Below are 21,732 nucleotides of genomic sequence, written 5' to 3' on the forward strand. Positions count from 1 at the left end.
TACCTTGAATGACAGAAAGCTGAGAATGCAGAAAAAGGCTTCAAGCAAGGAAGGTTGTTAAGCCACCATTTGTTTCTGCTAGACATCCCTTCCCCAAATATTTACTGAATGTTTATTGCATGTAAAACGCCAATCAGAAGATTGTGTTCATGATTCCTATCTCCTGAGAGAAAAAACAGGAGCCATAGTAAAATGAATAACTGGAGTGTTGTGCTAGAACCTGAGCTGTTTCTACAATGTCAGAAATGGCAGAGGTGTCAGAGCTGTATGAAGAGTGCAGTGACCTGCAATGGATGCAATGCCAGTCAAGGGTGACTTTCTGTAGATGGAGGTAGGCAGAGGAAGCCGGAAGCCATCCCTGAGGCCCTCCTGTAGTTCATAGTCCCTGACTGCAAGAGCAAGAGTGGAGGCGAGGAAGCGAGATACCTGACTATCCAGAAGACGGGCAGCTGAATGGTGCTGGCTATAGAGTATCCACAGCTCTTGAAGAAGCCAACATGATGTTTATGGGAACATCCCCAGCAAGAGAAGCAGCCCTCGATGCCTGGTTTCAGAGGTTTTATGAGAAGACCTCATATGATCTGTTAACCTTTATAGAACTTTTTCCACTTATGGTTGTCAATCGTCTAACCAAAGAATTCATTTGTGATGAGACTATTGCTTGAAAGTAGTTAAATGCTGATAGAAGAAGAGGAAACTACATGAGTAGAGACCTAATATTCCACTTTCTTTGGGATTCATTCAAAATAGTTTTGTGCCAATGAAAAATTTGTTCTTCAAAAATAGAAGTTATTTTTATTTTTCAGAATAGAGGACAACAGGACAGTGACTGCAATAGGACAGTTATGAAGAAGGAAAAGAATCATAAAAGAAAAATGAACTATGACTGTTGAAGTCTGTTTTCAAGGATGCCATGAAAAGCCCATGATTGGCGCCAGCATTGTGGCATTGTGGGTTAAGCCACCGCTTGCTACACTGGCACCCAGCTCAAGTCATGGCCGTTCCACTTTCAATCCAGATGCCTACTAATGGCCTAAGAGAAGCTGCAGAAGATGGCCCAAGGTTTGGGCCCCTGCCACCCATATGTGAGACCCAGAAGAAGTTCCTGGTTCCTGGCTTCAGCCCTGCTCAGTGCTGGTTGTTGCAGCCATCTAGGGAGTGAATCAGCAGATAGGAAATTCTCTCTCTCTCTCTCTCTCTCTCTCTTTCTCTCTCTTTCTTTCTCCTCCTCTGCCTCCTCCTCCTCCCCTCTATCTCTGTAACTCTTTCAAAATAAATAAATTGTTTAAAAAATTAAAAACATACTTTGTGATTTTATTATTAATTCATATTATTTTGCTTGCATTGGGGAAAATGTCTTTCATATTTGTTTCACTGTAAAGATGGTTTTTGCAAAAGCAATCCACAAGCAAGACAAACTGGCAATTTAAGAGCCCACTGATAATAATTACATAATAAAAAATTGTACACAAGATATCTTTATCTGGACTGAAAGCTTATGGGGAAAACTTTGAAAATTATACATTATCAACTACTTGAGTCATGGTGATCAACGGTTAAATTTTCAGTGTAAGATAAGTTGAATATTCTTCACTATTCAAAAGAATAAACAAACTGAAAACGAATATTTCTCACACATGCTGTATCTTAAGATGTGTTTCCAAGAGCATCTGAAATTATATATGCACAATCATCTTGATTATTTATAAAGCTGCTGTCATCCATAATTCAAGAAAATAATTATAATGACTATTTTTCAAAGTCAAAAATTAGGATTACCTTTAAAAAGTTTAAAGTGTGTAGGGACCAGTGCTGTGGCATAATAAACTAAGCCTCCACCTGTGACGCCAGCATCCCATATGGGCACCGGTTAAAGTACCAACTGCTCTTCTGTCGATCCAGCTCTCTGCTATGGCCTGAGAAAGCAGTGGAAGATGGCCCAAGTCCTTGGGCCCCTGCACCTACATGGGAGACATGGAAGAAGCACTGGATCCTGGCTTTGGATTGTGGCCAACTGGAGAGTAAACCTTTCTCTGTCATCTGTAACTCTATCTCTCAATTTAATAAGTAACTGTTTAAAAAGTTTAAAGTGTAGACATTAAAATGTATCTGAAAGTTAAAAGGAAAAAACTCTCATACTAGAGAAATTTTGTTTTACTTGTATTGGTTTTTATTCAACTTGACAATTTTAAAACTATTTGAACTTCTTATTGTAAGAATTATTAGTGAAAATCTTCAAATGAAAGCAAAGCCTTATATCTAAAACATGTTTATGAACACCTATGCTATCGACCATTAGAGGATTTAATCTATCCAGAAATCCCACTCAGTACCTGAAGTCTCCAAGTATCTCCTCCTCCAATTAAACCTGTTGTTTGTTATGCACTGCTGGTATTGGAGTTAATAAAGTTTCTTGTTCTGCATTTAAAATAAAAACATAGTTTGGCTGATTCATTTTTTATTTAAAAGGAATTGAAATATAAAATATAATTGAATGACAAGGATTTTCTTTAAAAAGGGAAGATCACAGCCAATATCATTGGTTTAATTGTGTCCCTTCCCTAAAATTCATATGTTAAAGTCATAACCACCAATACCTCAGAATATGTGTTTTTTTGGAAATAAGATATTAAAATGAGTTCATTAAGGTTGGGCCTAACGCCATATGATTCAAATCCTTATATAAAAGGAAAATTCGGAAACAGACTTCCATACAAGTAGCATGTCCTGTGGACATGAAGGCAATCATCTATAAGCCATGAAGAGAGGCCAGTAGTCAATTTTTTCCTCACAGCCCTCAGAAGGAGCCAATCTTGCAGACAACTAGAGTCCAGACTTCCAGCCTCAGAACAGTGAGATAACAAATATCAGTTGTGTTACCACTCAGTTTGTGGTATTTTGTTACAACAGCTCTGACAAACCAATACAATCAATTTAACAGTTCATAATTATGCAGTAGCCTAAGTTTCCAGTCTATTTAGAGCCATATATACAACATGTGCACATGCATAAGTGTGCTTTCCCCCACCCACACACCCTTTGAAGAATATTAAGGCAGAACTCATTTAAATGTTTTCAAATATTAACAATCATGTTTTATTTTTAAATAAAAAATAACTATAGTTGTAATTCCATAAAGAGATAAATTGAATAGCTGCATTGCAGCAGTCCCAGAAATATTTGTATTATTGATGCTAAGTCATCCTTGACAGCTATGGAGGTTGTATGTGAATGACAAAAAGCAGAACATAATGAAGAACAAGCAAAAAGGGACAAATGTCGGAACAGATCCCAGTTGCTGGCTGCTTTGGGAATGGCATTCTTATGGAGATGTTCTTCTCTAGCCCATATGTAATCCATGCACGGGGGGCATGAAATTTTTTAACAGCAAAATTCCAGTGAGCCAACAAGTGTGCAATTTGAACCCCAGCTGCTCCTTAGGGGCAAAGAGAGGGGAGAAGGACACATCTGACGGTGAAACATTGAAGTAACTATAGATTAAATGACTTCTCAGTTATTCAGGGGGAAAATTCTTCCAGATAACATTCGAGTTGGAAATTATTTCCTTCCTGTCAAAAGTGAGGTACATTTTTAAAACTTCATGCCAGCAGAGATAGGTTTAAAGAAGCATATACTAAAATACGCCCATATACATTAATATATGACATTTCACTATTATGTCATCCCATTAAATGTCAAAAACTTTGAAGTGTGCTTGTGTGTGTGTGCCTATGTGTCAGTGTAGAGAGGGTCTTATATTGTCCACAGTGGACATGCAAATATGCTGGAGATGTCATACTTTAAGTCCTTAATTAAAACTATCAAACTTATTAGTGAATCTTTGAGCTGAAGAAAACTGTGAGTTGGAAGTTGGGTTGGGAGTGTATTGAAAGAAGACTAGAAGAGTAGGACAAAGTTTGATCACAACTTTAAGAACATTCTTGAAAGGGTCAAGATAGGTGAGAGGGTCCTCAGAAACTTGATGAATCTCTGAAAATCTTGCAACAAAGACTTCCCTTACTGCTCCCCATGTACACACCTGAAGAAAGCACCAGAAAGAACATTAGGTGGACAGGAATTGATTTGTCTGGCTCCCTGGGGCTGGATTGGGAAGACTGCAAATAACTGAAGTACTGTAGAGTTGCTCATTGTTTTCTGGAATTCAGTCTTCAGCTCCTCATTTCAATATTGCTATTGGAAAAGTTTTCCCACAAATAATCTCTAGCCTAAATGAGAAAATCCATTCAATAATTATGAATGTGTTTACCTAACTATAGAGTATTTTGAATCTTACCTGGTTGCAGTAACCTGTTAAGCTTTTACAGTTTTAGTAATATTAATATTTCAGATATAACATCTAGCAAGTACTGTTATAGGTACTTTATATTTAATTGTCAATTATGAGATGAGCTGTGTTTTCATTTTACAAAGATACTGTAGGTTTAAGATGAAGTTATATATACTTTGGATTAAATATTGACTAGTCTAAGTTGTAAGTTGGTATGATTTTATTTCTAGTAAGCCATAAACGATTTAAGGTATATTTGGAAATTTATATTCATTAAATAAAAGTTTAAAAAAAAGATTTATTTATTTATTTGAAAATCAGAGTTACACAGAGAGAGAAAGAGAGGCAGAGAGAGAGGCAGAAAGAGAGGAGATCTTCCATCCACTTGTTCATTCCCCAGTTTGCCACAACGGCCAGAGCTGTGCTGATCCGAAGCTAGGAGCCAGGAGCCAGGAGCCAGGAGCTTCTTCTGGGTCTTCCCATGTGGGAGCAGTCTTAAGGTCTTGGGCCATCTTCTACTGCTTTCCCAGGCCATAGCAGAGAGCTGGATTGGAAGTGGAGCAACCGGGACTTGAACTGGTGTCCATATGGGATGTGGACACTGCAGGCAGTAGCTTTACCCACTACTCCACAATGTCGGCCCCTTAAGGGTGTATTTTTAAAATACTCTGTTTGCTTTTAACAGGTTATATATCTGTTTTTTCTAGTGTTCTACATTTCAGCAGACTTCACTGACAAATTACTTTCCTTTAGGTTATTTAAATGGAATATAAGAAATATCAGCACAAAGTTCAGGGTCATTAATCATCTATTTAAAAAATTCAAGAAGCCTTGAAAATCACTATCCTTGTTTTATCAGCTCTGCAGAGGCCCTCATAGGAATAACCCCAATATAGCTCCCAGAGGAAACCCTTGATATTTACGTCAGCCTACTGGGAAAGACCATCAGCCTTCTACTAGAATTCACCAAACTGAGTTATTCAGGAGAATGATGGGCCAGTCCTAGTTCACAGTAGACTAAGTCTTCCTCAGTGACCAACTACTTCAATTTTTAGGACCAGTCACTCTCCAGAAGGGGACATCAGTGCATGGTGATGTTTGTAGGAGAAGCAAGTTAGTGGAATGGTTTCTCTGGAAGGACCCTCCAATGTTAAATTATTTTAACTTTAGATAAGAGTCAAAGTAGGGGCCCTGGCCTGCAGCTCCAGCATCCAATTTGGGCTCCGGTTTGAGTCCTGGCTGTTCCACTTACAATCCAGCTCCCTGCTAATGTGCCTGGGAAAGCAATAGAAGATGGTCCAAGTCCTTAGGCCACTGCACCCATGTGGGAGACCCAGAAGAAGCTCCTGGCTCCTGGCTTTGGATCTGCCCAGCTCTGGCCATTGCAGCTATTTGGGGAGTGAACCAGCAGATAGAAGAATCTCTCTCCCTCTCTAACTCTCTCTGTAACTCTGGCTTTCAAATAAATAAAATAAATCTTTAAAAAATTAGAAGAAAGAATTAAAGTAACCTGGCTTCAACTGTTTCACCTACCTCCAAGATAAAATTCCAAGTGACTTTGTTCTCACAGGCAGGTCTCATTTCTTAGCATCCTTCATTCTGTAACCATGTCAACAAAGAGGGTTGCTGGGAGGAAAAAGTGGTTCTCTTATTTTCTTTCTTTATGACAAACTTGGAACTTTTGACTCAAAGATCCCAAAAGCAGGGAGAGTGTTTTTCTGAAAGCTCCACTCTTTGTTGACACACAGCTCACCCTACAGGAGATCAGGACACCACTAATCCAGTGGGCTTAGCAAAAGAAACTGACCATCAATCCTACTCTGAACCCCAGGTATATATACATCTTCACACAACTTGACATTTTCTCCATAAACCAAACTTCCTGACTCAAATGCTTTCCTGCTTAATACCCACTTACATGCTTACCTGATACCATGTATCAACACTGTCTTTACCAAGGTTCAATGCAAGAAACAGTTACCTGAAAAATTCAATGACTTAAGTAAAATCCCTCTTATACGAATTGTCTATTATAACACTCTGAGCCCCTAACATAAAGATCATGCATTTCTCCTAGGAGGAATCAAGAAAATATTCTGTCTCCTAACAATTGGTATGCTATCTTGTATGGATTATAACTGAGATAACTCCTTTTGTCTTAGTTTGCCCAAAATCTCAGAACCATATCTGTTGACCAATTGGCAAAAACTTTCCTTTCTTCTTTATGCTTTACAGTATTTTAATTTCAGTTTTAAATATTCTCTATAATATGTGTATTATTATAAATAATTTCAAGTCTCTATGAAACATGAGAGCAGATAAGGATGTAAATTACAAATGCACACATATTTAAGGAAGAGCTATTTAAGACTTTCTAAAAGACTCCAATTTACTTTCTGACTCAATAAATCTGTCAATTCTTAATATTTTATATAAATAGTATATTATAATATGAGACCTTGTGTCTGACTTCTTAGCAAGATAACTTCAAGTTTCATTTATGTTGTCATATACATCAGCACTTCATTCCTTTTTATGAGTAAATAATATTCTGTTGTATGGATATGTCACAATTCATTTATCCATTTCATCCATTTATGGACATTTGGGTTGTTCTACTTATTGGCTATTAAAATTAATAATGTTATCAATATTCATTTACAAGTTTTTCTGTTGATGTCTATCTTTAATGAGCTTGGATATATCCCTATAGATGGAATTGTTGTGTCATTTGATGATACTTAAATTTTTGAAGAGTCACTAAATTATTTTCCACGTAGGCTGCATCACTATATTCCCACCACAATGCACAAGGGTCCTATTTCTCTGCATTATTTGCAACACTTGCTATTTTCTTTTTTTGAGATTTATTTTATTTATTTGAAAGGCAGAGTTCTGAGAGAGAGGGAGAAATCGATCTTCCATCTGCTGGTTCACTCCCCAAATGGCCACAATGGCCCAGTGGGGCCAGACTGAAGCCAGGATCCAGAAGCTTCATTCATGTCTCCCATATGAATGCACAGTCCTAAGTAATTGGGCCACTTTCTGCTGCTTTTCCAGGCACATCAGCGGGAAGCTGGATTGGAAGCAGAGCAGCTGGGACTTGAACCGTACCCATATGGGATGCTGGCGCTGTAGGCTGGGGCTTTAACCTGCTATGCCACAGTGCTGGCCCCATAACTTTTTATCTTAATGCCTATATACATACTTATTCAAGAAGTCGGTTATGAGAAAGCCATATACCTGCTGACTCATTTTATGTCTTCTATGGAGCAATTAGTATTCAGATACTTTCCCAATTTTAATTGGATTATTTGTATTTCTATTATTCAGTTGTATGAGCTCTAAATACATTTTAGATGATAACCTCTTATCAGATAATGGTTTATAAATATTTTCCCAGTCTGTTGGTTATCACTTAAACTTACATGTCGTGTCTACTGCTGGGCAGAAGTTTGGTTAGTTTTATGTGCTCCCCTCTATTTAGTTTTGCTTTCATAGCTTGAGTTTTTGTGTGATATTCAAAACTCATCCCTATGCCCAATGCCAAGAAGATTTTCCTCTATGTTTTATTCTAAGAGTTTTATCATTTCTAGTCTTACACTTATTTTTTTATCTATTTTGAGTTTGTGTTTGTGTTTGATATAAAATAGGGTTCCAATTTCATTATTTCACATTTGAGAATGTGTAGTTTTCCCAGCATGATTTATTGAAAAGCCTCTCTGCCCAATTTTGTCCTTTTGGTACTTTTCAAAAATTGATTGTCTGGGGGTTGGCATTGTGGTCCAGCTGGTAAAGCTGATGCCTATGACGCTGGCATCCCATATGGGCACTGGTTCAGGTACCAGATGCTCCACTTTTAATCCAGCTCCTTGCTAATGACCTGGGAAAGCATAGGAAAATGCCCCACAGTCCTTAGGCTCCTGCATCCACATGGCAGACCCAGAGGAAGTTCCTGACTCCTGACTTTGATCCAGCCCAGAATCGACCACTGTGGCCATTTGAAGAATGAGCCAGTAGTTGGAAGATTTTCTCTCTCTCTCTCTCTCTCTCTCTCTCTCTCTCTCTCTCTCTCTCTCTCTCTCCCTCTCTCCCTCTCTCCCTCTCTCTCTCTCCCCTACTTTCTCTGTGTAACTGTGTCCTTTTTTTTAAATTTTTTTATTTCATAAATGTGAACTTACAAAGTGCAACTTTTGTATTGTTGTGGCTTCCCCCCCAACCTCCCTCCCTCCCGTGGCCCTCCCCTCTCCCTCTCCCTCTCCCATCCCGCCCTTCATCGAGTTTCATTTTCAATTACCTTCATATACTGAAGATCAACTTAGTATATACTAAGCAAGGATTTCAACAGGCTGCATTCACACAACCGCACAAGGTATAGGGTATTGTTCGACTAGTAGTGTTTTTAAGTTTCATAGAAAAACACATTAAGGACAGAGATCCTACATGGGGAGCATGTACCCAGTGACTCCCGTTGTTGATTTAACAATTGGCACTCTTATTTATGACATCAGCAATCACCCGAGACTCTTGCTATGAGCTGTCTAGGCTATGGAAGCCCCTTGAGTTCACCGACTCTGAACTTGTCTAGTCAAGGCCATGTCACAGTGGAGGTTCCTTCCTCCCTTCAGAGAAAGGTGCCTCTCTCCTTGATGGCCTGTTCCTTCTGCTGGGGTCTTGTTCACCAGGGTCTTTCATTTAGATTGTTTTTTGCCACCGTGTCATGGCTTTCCATGCCTGTGAGACTCTCATGGACCTTTTAGCCAGATCCGTATGTCCCAAGGGTTGATTCTGAGGCAGGAGTGCTGTTTTGGGTATTTGCCATTCTGTGAGTCTGCCAGCCCTTGTCTAGAATGTTGAGGAACAACTTACTATTTTATTCCTTTTAGTATTTTTGTTGTTGGTGTTGTTGTTGTTGTTGCTCTGTTTGTTCTACATAAGACCACTGGTTGAACTCTGTAATCAATGCACAATCATTCTTGGGCGTTTAAAATTAACAGAAAAATGATCTCTGCTAAACATAGGAGTGGGAATAAGAGAGGGAGGAGATATATAGGTCGGCACATGCTCACTCGGACTTACCTCCAATGGTGGAACTAGAAATGTGCCAGGAGATTTCAACTCAATCTTACCAAGGAGGCAGGTACCAATGCCAGCTCACTTGGTAAAGTGATAAGTATAAATACACAACCGATCAAAAAGATAGGGTATGTGTAGAAGAGATTTCACAAATAAGACCAGTGTAAGCAAATAATGGAGGATAGAATTAAAAGGGAGAGTATGATCCTGCAGGGGAAGCAGGACACACAGTAGACTCACAGAATGGTAACTGTGTCTTTAAAATAAATAAAATAATTTTAAAAAAGATTGTCTGAATAAGTTTGTAACAATTTCTGTGCTCTCTGTTACAATGTATAGGTCCAGGTGTCTGTTTTTACCCCATTACCATACTCTTATGATTACTATAAATTTGTAAAATAATTTCAATTTATTAAGTGTGATGCCTTCACCTTTATTTTCTTTCTCAGAATTGTTTTGGGTATTCCAAGACTTTTGTGGTTCCATAAAAATTCTTATCTTCTATTTTTTATATTTCTGTGAAGAATGTCATTGAGATTTTTAATTTATTTTTTAGTATTGTCTTAAATAAGGTGAACAGATTTCATATATTTCATTTATACAGATTTAGGAGCATAGTGATACTTTCCATCCTATCTTCCCTCCTATCCACACTCCTACCCTCTGTAACCCTCTGTCCTCTTCCTTTCTTATTCTTTCTTTTAATTTTTACAAAGACATGCTTTTGATTGTGATTGAGATTTTGATAGAGATTGCATTGAATCTGTATATTACATTGGATTGTATGGATACTTTTCCAATATTTATTCTCCCAATTCATAATCAAGGGATGTATTTCCATTTTACTTCATCATTTTTTATTTCTATCATCATGTTTTATAATTTTCAGTGTATATATATTTCATTTGAGTAAATGTATTAAGTGTTTTATTTTTGATGCTGACATAAATGAGATTGTTTCTTGATTTCTTTTGCTGTTAGGTTTTTATTTATGTATAAAATGCTACTGATTTTGTACATAGATTTTTTTTAACCCTATGACTTTACTAACTTCATTTATTAGTTCTAACATTATTTTGGAGTTATTTGAGTATTTGCTTCTAAGAACCTGGGATTTGTATGTTCTGCTAAAGAACACTCACTTCCCACTAGATAGATAGATAGACAAATAGATAGATAGATATAGATAATATAGATATAGATATATAGCTCAGAAAAAAATTAGGTACACTAACAGGAAATGTGCTCAAGAGTACATTTTCAGACAATATCAGATTGCCTAGAAACAAAATAAGGGCAACTACTTTAGTATCTAAGAATTTTTTCTGCAAAATTGTTCTTCAAAATCTATAGCTGTAATTGTAAAGATAAAAAAATTTCATGATAAGTACAGTTATATCAGTTTAGAATGGCACATTCTTACAGCAGGTTTTGCATTTTAAATAAAATCATTAGGGAGAACATATGTCAAGAAAAAAGGACATAATTGTGTAAGACAAATATGCATTTTAATTATTCAATTCTTACTAGTTGTGTGTCTACAAGACATGCAATACCACTGTATTTTATCAAGAGTAAAATGGTGGAAATAATAAGCACCAATTTTATTATTAGGATTTGAATAGGGTAGATATAACGTTCCAAGCAGGATATTTTGTCCATAATTATTCAATAAACAACAACTATATATTGTGTGAAAAAAGGCAGTTTTATGAGTCTTATAATCAGAAACGCTGACCAGAGGCCGGGAACCAGCAGCTTTCCCCTGGTCTCCCATGAGGGTCCAGCTCCTGCTTTCCCAGGCTGTAGCAGAGAGCTGGATCAGAAGCAGAGCAGCTCCAACAGAAGCGGCCCATTCTCAAATCGGCGCTCCAGGCTGCTGCTTGCCCCACTACGTAGGCCCCAGCGCCGGTCTCAGAATTTTTCAGAAACATTGGATTTCATCTAGCCATTGGTTACAAATTTGTCAAATTCAAGGAGGCCTAAGACAAAAAATTAAAGTTTTGAGGACAAGTATATGGTTTAAAATATGTTAGTTACCAAGTAAAATCACAACCATTATTATTGTTTTATCATAATTTCATAAAATAAAGATAATTTCATTCCCCAAGCTAGAAAGCATATATCTAAATAGAACATAGCTTTTAAAGTTAATTAATTTTTTAAAAAAGATTTATTTTACACATTTGAAAGTCAGAGCTGCAGAGAGAGCTAGAGAGAATCATAGAGAGAAAGATTCCGGTTGTCCCTCTTCCAGTCCAGCTCTCTGCTGTGGCTCGGGAGTGCAGTGGAGGATGGCCCAAGTGCTTGGGCCCTGCACCCCCTGGGAGACCAGGAGAAGCATCCTGGCTTCAGATCAGCGCAGTGTGCAGGCCGCAGCACACTGGCCGCAGCGGCCATTGGAGGGTGAACCAATGGTAAAGGAAGACCTTTCTCTCTGTCTCTCTCTCTCTCTCACTGTCCACTCTGCCTGTCAAAAAAAAAAAAGAAAGAAAGAAAGATCTTCTATCCACTGCTTCACTCCCCAAATGGCTGCAATGGCTAGGGCTGGGCCAGACTGAAGCCAGGAGCCAGGAGCTTACTCTGAGTCCCCCACATAGGTACCAGGAACCAGGCACTTGGGCCATATACTTTTGCTTTTCCTAGGCCATTAGTAGGAAGCTAGATCAGAAGTGATCAGCCAGGAATTCAGCTGGGGACCATATGGGATTCTGGTTTCGAAGGTGGCAGCTTTACCCACATAAGTCCTAGGTTAAATTATTTCTGGGAGAAAATCATGAGACTTTCCTTAAGTTTTCATTTTACTGAATTCTAACAAAAACTTTCACATATATTGAAAAGTATTCATCTATGAATTAAGCTTGCATCTCTAATTCTTTATTGGGGATCTTCTTGGACTCTTCTAATAATGGAGAGATCATTACTTCGTAAAGCAATTTTCCTTTGTTATTATTAGAAACTATATCCCTAGGGATAAGTCTGCCTCTCTGTGGCTCCACTAATTAGAAACTATTTTTGTCCCTTAGGATTTGCACAAAACAATTCTGGTTCTTATTTCAACATATTCTGTAATTTTGAGGAAATAAAACTATACCTACTTTCATCTTCTTAGAAACTTGATTTTTCTCCATTCTATAAATTCTTTCCCCAAAACATACTAGTAAAAGAAAAGAACTTCCAGCACTGCAGTTAGTATATATGAATCATCACATATACACAATATTTTATACAACATAAAGAACCATATGTTTTATAGATCAAATTAATTGTTGTCATAAATCAGTATGAGATTTCTAGGACATCTTTGAAAATTTATCACTAGACTATCCTCACTTAAATTCCACAATCCCTGTGGTGGGCTAAATAAAGTTGTCTAAGTTCCAATCTTTGAAACCTGTGGATATGTTACCTTACATGGAAAAAGGGTATTCACAAGCATGATTAAGATAAATATCTTGGCTTGAGGGAAACATCTGTGCATCCCCAATGTAGTGAAAGAGTCCTTATATGAGGGTGGCAGAAGGATTAGCATGAACAGTAGGAAATATGAGGATGGAAATTTGGAGTCATATGAAAAAGAAGTCACAGGCTAAGAAATGGAAGCAGCCTCTGGAAGCTGGAAAAGACAAGGAAACATTATCCTCTAGATTTTCCAGAAGGAATGCAGTTCTGCCAATACCTTGATTTTAGGATTTCTGACACCCAGAACTGTAGGAATTAAATTTTTATTATTGTAGGCCCCTGAGTTGTGGTAATTTGTTACTGCAGAAATAAGGAACTAATATTCCCTCCTAATTTCCACTTGATGTTTTCTTCATGAGATCCTCTTCAAAATCATACCTTATGTAATTCTCTAACTTATTAGAAATGAGGTAGTAAACATCAGACTTTTTTTAAACATTCAGTTGATTTATTTGAGAGGCAGAGTTACAGACAGAGAGAACAGGGAAAGAGAGAGAGAGAAGAGAGAGAGAGAGAGAGAGAGAATCTTCCATCTGCTGGTTCACTTTCCAAATGGCCACAGGGGCTGGTGCTGAGTAATCCAAAGCCAGGAGCCAGGAGCTTCTTCCAGATCTCCAACATGGGCATAGGGGCCCAAGCACTTGGGCCATCTTCCACTGCTTTACCAGGCCATTAGCATCAAGCTGAGGAGAAGCTGGGACATGAACCGGCATCCCATATGGATGCCGTCTGGAGGCAGAGGCTTAACCTGCTATGCCACAGCGCCAGCTCCAAAATATCACACTTTTAATACATACACTTAGTAAAGGTGAATATTCTATTTAAACAAACAGAAAAATAATGATAACTTAAAGAAGATTTAAAAATGTAATTGAAATTAAGTAGAATCATTTAGGCTGTAGGTTTACCAGAATAGATGTTTAATGCATCCAGTTATCTTGTAGCCAAGTTACTCACTCCCAGATTTGTGAAAAAAATTACATAAGAAAATGGGATCAACACAAATTGAACAATGAGATATATGGAATAGCTCAGTGTGACTGTTAAAACTTTGGTAAGCAGACATATTCTGACACAACCACAACTATTGAAGTCCAGAATGATAGGCAGAAGGACTAACTGGATTCTCTTTTTCCAGAATTGATTTTAGTACTTTAAGTGAACTCATTCTTGATTTCTATTTGGAAAAGTGATGCAGCAACATAAATATTGATGCTCCCTAAACCCCCCACAAAAGATTCCCTCAGGCATTCAACCGCATCTTTGGCCAGCCAACAATCTCAGTTATGCCTATGAGTGACAAGATCTCTTTTTTCAGGCAAAATCTTAGATGGGAGGAATGAAAGATTACCACACAAATGGAAAATACATTATGTAGACAGACAACATTTGAAAATGATGTTCATACAAGAGCATTTCAAAAGTTTGTCAAAGAAATGGAATTTAAAATGTTTATTCTGATGGAAAAATTGAAATTTATGAATAGTTTTTTTATGTGTTTCCATGGATTGTTTAAAGATTCCTCATATGTATGGATTTCAAAAAGATTTGCAACAAAATAAACTTTTAATTCAATTTCCCATTAACATTTTGAGATTCCCTTGTAATAGTTGATTTGTCATTCCATCAACTCACAAACTATGAACAACAAAGTGATTTAAATTACTTCTTGGAGAATTTTCTCAATCTCTTTTTGAGGGCCAGATGCCTCAAATGCTTTCAAATTAATGTATGAATGCAAATTCATTTTTGTCTTTTCAAAAGAAAATTATAATTCTGGGATTACAATAGCAAAGAATCTTTGAATATATTGCACATCATTCAACAAAATATTTCCTTATTAAAATCCCTGCAATTTGACTGAGTTAAGGTATTTTGTACCAAATGGAAGGTTTAATGTACTCATCTGGATAATGTATTACTGGGGATTAAGTTCTCCATTCCAATGTTACCATTTTAGAACATGTAGAGTACGTGGGTGTCTATGTGGTTTGAGAATGGAAAACTGCAGGTTACGATGAAAGATAGACCCCAATTCATTCCCTTAAACCTTGTTTCTATGATTCTGGGAAAGACATTAACTTCTTTAAGACCTAGTAAGTACTTTATCTGCAAAGGGAATATAATAATCATTCTAATACCTTCTTCTAAGTTGATGAGAAAAATAACTGAAATAATTACTATGAATCAATTGACACATTGACTGGCATAAAACAAATACATAATAAATGGGAATTTTAAATGCTGTTAGTCACCATTCAAATGCAGCAGTTGCAGTCGTGTTCTCTGAGTTCCTGTCTTTCTAGCGCTTGCCAAATGGCCTCTCAAAACGGGGAGCCTTCAGTCACCAGCATCACTGCTGAGCCCAGCAGAGGTGCTGTCAGGGTTACAGTGGGTAGGAGCCGATGATCTTTATAATGTCTGGCATCAAAGGATTTTGCCTTCCCTGAATCAGACAACCTTTTCAAATAGGTAAGGATCATCCATGGAGCACACAATATGAAGAACTGAGGTATAAGCTCTCCTTTGTAGTGCACCCATAGTGAAGTTCCTCACAAACTGCTTCAACCCCAGCACTGATACTCAGGATAACATCTACTTGGATATCCTGAAGGACAAGTGGTCTTTCGTGTAAGACATTAGGACCATACTGCTGTCCATCCACCCAGCACCTGCTAGGAGAACCCAACATCGATAGCCTTTTTTAACACACTCTACCGCTGAGCTCTGGAAAACCATTGCAGCTTTTAAGAAGTATCTGCAAGACACCTATTCAAAGCAGGACTCCAGCCAGGACAACTCACTCGGGCTGTCCAGTCACTCCTTATGTCATCTTCTTAGTTTTTCCTTAGAATATCTGTTATTTCCCTGATTTCTGTATTGGACTCTCTATCTTGACCTGTGGTGTTATTGCTGTCAGCTTTTTTAAATTAAGCCCCTTGTTGAGCTCTTTTGTTGTACATTAAATAAATATAGTTTGATTGCTTTTGTAAAAATGTTATTTGTGGATAAGCAGCCTTTAAGATTACCTCTTATGGTCCCTGACTTGGCATTCACATCCATTACATATAAGAAATTTTGCAAAGGTTCATGAAAGATGTGTGTTATAAGAAAAATATGTGTGGGGCTTAAAGTGTTTTATATCAAAATAAACATATTTTAATTATGTTTTTCCGCAAACATTCTGTAAGATTCTTCTTTAGAATGTGGCTGAACCTAGTAACTTGATTCCGACCAACAGATTATAGTAAGTATTTGTTCTGTTGTTAGATTAAATAAAATGGTGATTCCTCTTGCTAACACACTCTTTTTGCTGAGTTTAATAAAATTGTCATTTTGGAAAAGCCTACATGGCAAGACACTGATGGTGATTACTAGCCAACAGACATCAAGGAACTGATGTCTTCAATTTAATAGCTTTAAAGGAACCAAATCCCAATTAAAACCACGTAAGTGAGATTGACAGTGGATCATTCCCCAGTCAAAACTTTAGATGAGATCCCAGTCTATACTTGCTCCTCAATTGCAGTCTCATGAGAAAGCATGAAGTAGAGGACCTTGTAAAACCATACTCACATTCTTGACCCACACAAACTATGAGATCATAAATGTATGTTGTAATCTAAATTTGGGAGATAATTTGTTACAAAGTGATATATAACTAATATGCTCTCACTTCTGGAAGCAAAGAAGGAAATATTTTGTCATTAATTGCCACATATTCTGCTAAGTGTTTGCCTACGCTACTCTGGAAACAAAAATATTCTGTGCTAGGCTATTTCACCTCCACCTTGCTGAGGAGAAAACAATGCTCAGAATTTAAAATATTTGACCAAAGTTTGAAAGGTAACATCAGAATTAGGATTCAAGTATTGATTTCTGGGACTCTGAAGGCTAATCTATTTTACTAAACCACAATGCCATTCTCAGCCTTCAGTAATCACCAAGAAAAAATGGGTTACTTCCTATAAATCCCCACAGATGCCTATGTGTATCATAACACTGTCGGATAATCACGTATTTGTGTTAATTTCATGTGTTTACAGTGATCTTAGTAAAGAAAAAGCCATCTCTTATTCAATTTTGTGTTTCAAAACTCTGGCATAGTGTTTTATACTTATTCAACAAATACTATATGTACAGTAAAAATATATTAAAATCTTAGTAAACAAAGAAAAAAAAACACAAATAAAATTACTAGGACAAGGAGTAAGAAAATAGCCCCAGTTTATGCACACATGTCTGTGTATATTTAACAATTTCTTTGTGCACATATATAAATAGTATTATGTACAAGATACTGTATAGTTTTATCTAATAAATGTTTATGATAAAACAATTTCATGTAATGTGAAATATATACACATACACAACAAGGCAGGCATTTAGCCTAGTTGTTAAGATGCCAGTTAACACATCCACATTTCACATCAGTGTGCCTAGTTTCAATTCCTGTCACTAGCTCCTGATTCCAGCTTCTTGCTACTGCAGATCTAGAGACAATGGTAATGGCTCAAGTTAATTGGGTTCCTGACACAGACATAGGATACTAGGATTGAGTTCCTGGCCTCAGCTCAGCCCAACCCCGGCTATTGCCAGCATTTGAGGAGTGAGCCAGTGTAGAGGAGCGCTCTCTCTCTCTCTCTCTCTCCTAAATATTTTTAAAATAAATTGTATTTCAATTGCTTGTACTGTTTCTGTTACTACTTCTTAGGACAGATCTGTATATATGCACACTTAAGATGATACAATTCTCCTCTGCATCATGACTCCTAAATTATAGTTCCAAAATACCTTAGGTTTCTATGTTAGTGTTGTAGAAGGAGTTTTTGAAAATTCCCTGAGTTTGAAAAGAAACGTACTTCTGGTGGTACACTACCACTTTCCCAATCATAGATACACCTACTCGAATTACAAATGATCTCTCTGCTTAACAGTTTAATTACACTTTAAATGTGAATGTGCAAATAATATACTCAATACACGAGAGGGGGTGAGCTTGCATAACTCTCCTCTGAGCTGTCCTATTCCCTGCTGGTGTAGTCAGGCCAGATATATCTCAGGAAGTGTCTTTCCTTCCATATTTAACACTCTCATGTTCAGTTAGGATATAAACAATGAGAAATATATGAGTAGCTTTCTTAAGTTACAAGAACATTCCCAGCTGTCCAATCCCTTTGCAATTGCTTTGTAACTATTCGAGTTTGTCCCATTACTAATTTTAAACCATTATGTTTCCTCAGAACCATACTGTCCCTCTAAACATAGATTAAGCCTGTTTAAAATTCAAAATGGTTTACATAATTTATTGTTATTTAATTATTATCATTATTATTGAAAGCTTGTGGCCTTATGAATGCTTGTGTTTGATCAAAAGTAAGGGAAGGAAATGCCATCAGGAAGTCTACCATGAAGAATTTTTCTTGCCCTCTCTTTCCATAGTGTTAAACAACATGGAATGTAATGACTAAAAAAGATACATTAGAATATATACTAATATCTATACACAGAAAAAGACTCCCAAAGGCACTTATTCTCATTTTATATTTAGATGTTTTCTATAGGATCAAGAAATAATTCTAGATGTGGATTTCAACATGACCAAATAAAAACTAAGAAATATCAAATGTGTCATATAAAATGCAAGAAAATCAAGTTTACATTATTTAAGTAACAGTGACATTGTATGTTAAACTGAAAATCCACTTGGAAAAATAAACTACTGTATCAAATGTGTTAGATGTAGGCATCAACTTTCAAAACCATAAAGAAAAAGAGAAGAAATTGACTAGCTGACCAAAGCAAACAAGGATGAAAGGACAGGTGCTAAGATATTTCTCCAGCTGGGCAGCTTTAATCTGGGTCAGTGACAAATAACCACACTCTCTCCACCTGTGCAGTGCCATAGAGACAGCTCATCTTAACCTCACTACAGACCTCCAAATGGAAACATGGGACACCACTCATTCGTTCTTCTCCCCTATTGATATGGCCTACTAAGCCTACCTCTTAACCCTGGAATTCCTTCAACTTGGTGAACTAGGAACACCATTATGAACATTTCTCTGGTCAGCAGAAAAGAATAAAAACATAAAATATGTCATATCCATATTTGTGTAATGTGGATAAAGCAAAGAAAACAATAAATGTATCAATGACTAGAGCTTTCACCATCACAAATTAGGAAAACAAGGATAAATTTTAAGAAAATTTAAGGAAAGCTGCAGAACAACGTTGGTTGTACTGCAGGTCCTGAGTCTGAGTCTCAGCCTTGTTCCTGTTTAACTTGTTCTTAAAAGGTGGTGGTGGTGGCTGGCAGGTGGGGACCTGGGCACAGGTTTGGGCAGCAGCCTGGAGTGTGTTCTCCAAGGCCTGATCAGGGGAACCGGTACAGCGGTGGTAGGAGAGGGGCAAGGGAGGTGCAAGTGGCAGTAGAACAGCCATGCTCATCCCAGGTGGAGCCTTTAGAGCCATCATCCAGGCAGCTGTGCAGTACAACCCTGAACTCCCACCCCTAGAACCGATTATTCCAACATTGAGGCCAATGAGAATGAAGAGTCCAAACAGTTCCAGAGACTGTTTGCCCAGCAGGCCATAGATGATATAGAGGTCATTGCCACAGTGTTGCTGTGGATTTGTTCTGAGAGGAGGAGCACAGTGGGGGAAGAGGCACGGAGTCATGACACAGACACTAGGAGTTGGGTGAAAGTGGGCCAGAGGTGAGCAACCCGCAGTCTCGTTTATTTCAGTTGGTACAGCAGCTTATGTGGCAGAGGCAGTCAATCCAGTCAAGGGGCGGTCTATGCCCTAAGCAGTCACAACCTGTTGCCAGGCAGGCTCCATTGCCAGGTGGTTTCCAGGTGGTTTACAAAGCCATTCCTGAGTAACTGACGCTTGCTTACCAGCGGCCAGTTTGGTATGGCCATATCATTCCACCACATTTCCCCACAGAACTCATGAATATTTTCAGCAAGGTTGTTGTGGGCGATCTCAACAGTTAGCTGAGCCCAGGCACATTTCTCCCTACTTCCACCTTCTGTCAATCAGGTAAGCAACTCCCGGATGCGACCCAGGCCCATTAAGCCCACCTGGGGAGCTACATGACTTTCAAGCTGATTAGAGAGGCATATTGGCACCAGTGTCCATTCTGTCCTATAGTCAGCATTCCCCAGAATTGATTACGACCCTTTTACCTGCCCTTTATAATGTACGTGCCTGTGAATAAATGTGGACATGATCACCGAAGCCTGTCCCTGGTGTCTTTGTGGAGGGAAAAGGCGCTGCCACCCTGATCATCTTTGACAGTGTGGCTTAGCAGGACTAAGCTGCAGGTTGTGACCTGACACTCTGATCTAAAGACTGATAGGTTTTGGCATTGACACTTGTTGCAGCATGGTGGCAGTGACTGGTAGTGACAGCACAGGTAAGCTGAACTTTGAGGAGCTCAAGTACCTGTGGAACAACATCAAAGAGTAGCAGGCGGCATACTACATTTTGACACTGACATAGCAGTGACCATTGACCCAGCAGGGACCATCTGTAGCAGTGAGGTACCAGGGGCATTTTTATTTTTATTTTAAATTAGTTTTTAACAGATTCAATGTAATTTGTAGATACAATTTCAAAAACATGATGATATTTCCTTTTGAGGCAGCATTCCACCTGAATGAGTATCTCTACAACATGATCATCCAACACTATTAAGATGAGGGAGGGAACGTGGATTTTGACAACTTTATAAGCTGCTTGGTCAGCCTGGATACCATGTTTTGTGTCTTCAAATCTCTTCACAAAGATAGCACTAGACAAATTCAGGTGAGCCTCCAGGAGTTGCTGCATCTGACTATGTACCCCTGAGTGGGAACCTCAGAGCAGCCCCCTTACTGCCCAGCTGTAGGAGTCACCTTGGATCCTTTTGTCTCTCCCAGGACTGATCATGTCTGCATGCGTTCTGGCAACTCACAGGCTGTGGTGGAATGAGAAGGCCATGCGAAGGTGGCCACTGGCAAGTGAGCCTCAGTTAGTCAGGAATGGCTTTGAAACCCACCTGGCAACGGAGCCTGCCTGGCAACAGGCTGTGATTGGAAGGATTGGAAACTGCCTGGCGACAGGCTGTGATTGGATGGCTCTGGAAACTGCCTGGCAACAGGCTGTGATTGGTTGGGGCATAGACCGCCCCTTGACCAGATTGGCTGGTCTTGGCTATATAAGCTGTTGTACCAACTGTAATAAACGAGTCTGCAGGCTGCTCGCCTCAAGCCTGCTTTCACCCGACTCCCGGGGTCTGTGTGTTGACTCCGCGCCTCTTGCCCCCACCACGCTGCTCCTCTCAGAAACGAACCCACTGCAACATTGTAGAGAATTCAACGGCAACATCTGGCGCACCAACATGACTGAGAAAGAGACAGCCTGTTGGACTAGGCAAGGTCCCCCCTGGATTTTGGCAAGAAGGCCTTTCGGTGTTTTGTGTGCTGTTTGGTTCTGTGAGGGTGAGCACAGAACCCCCTCCTATGCCCCTTTCCTTGTCCTTGTCCTCGGTCTAAGTGACCCCAGGTTAGGCACACACTGCCCAGAAGCGTACATCGCTTCTCGGCTCCTCCTTTTACTTTCGGTTCGCCCGGCGAATTCACATAAGGGACTGATCATCCCAGAATTCGGAACCAAGTCATCTTCCCTCACTGAGAGAGGTGACACTCTGGAGACACCGTGTGGGCATACGGCCTTGACCTAACGAATCAAGGAAGTCCCCCACTAAGCACAGGACATACGTATGATCTGATACACCACTATCTGTTTGTCTAACGTAGGGAAACCTCCTGCAAAATGCCATCCACAGCTGAGGTGCTAGGAATTTGCTTTGTTATGGCAGCAGTGCTGTGCGTGTCTTTCCTTTGGCTAGAGTTGGC

At 38.7% G+C, this 21,732-nt stretch overlaps 3 pseudogenes; all 3 read left to right on the forward strand.

The window, feature by feature from the left end:
- The first annotated feature begins 236 nt into the window (after nucleotides 1-236).
- On the forward strand, nucleotides 237-665 carry LOC133752660 (EP300-interacting inhibitor of differentiation 1-like; annotated as a pseudogene).
- Nucleotides 666-15,231: 14,566 nt separating this feature from the next.
- Nucleotides 15,232-15,698, forward strand: LOC133752663 (ubiquitin-conjugating enzyme E2 C-like; annotated as a pseudogene).
- Nucleotides 15,699-15,821: 123 nt separating this feature from the next.
- Nucleotides 15,822-20,683, forward strand: LOC133752664 (calpain small subunit 1-like; annotated as a pseudogene).
- Nucleotides 20,684-21,732: the final 1,049 nt, after the last annotated feature.

Source organism: Lepus europaeus, chromosome X (assembly GCF_033115175.1).
Source record: "Lepus europaeus isolate LE1 chromosome X, mLepTim1.pri, whole genome shotgun sequence".
NCBI lineage: Eukaryota > Metazoa > Chordata > Mammalia > Lagomorpha > Leporidae > Lepus > Lepus europaeus.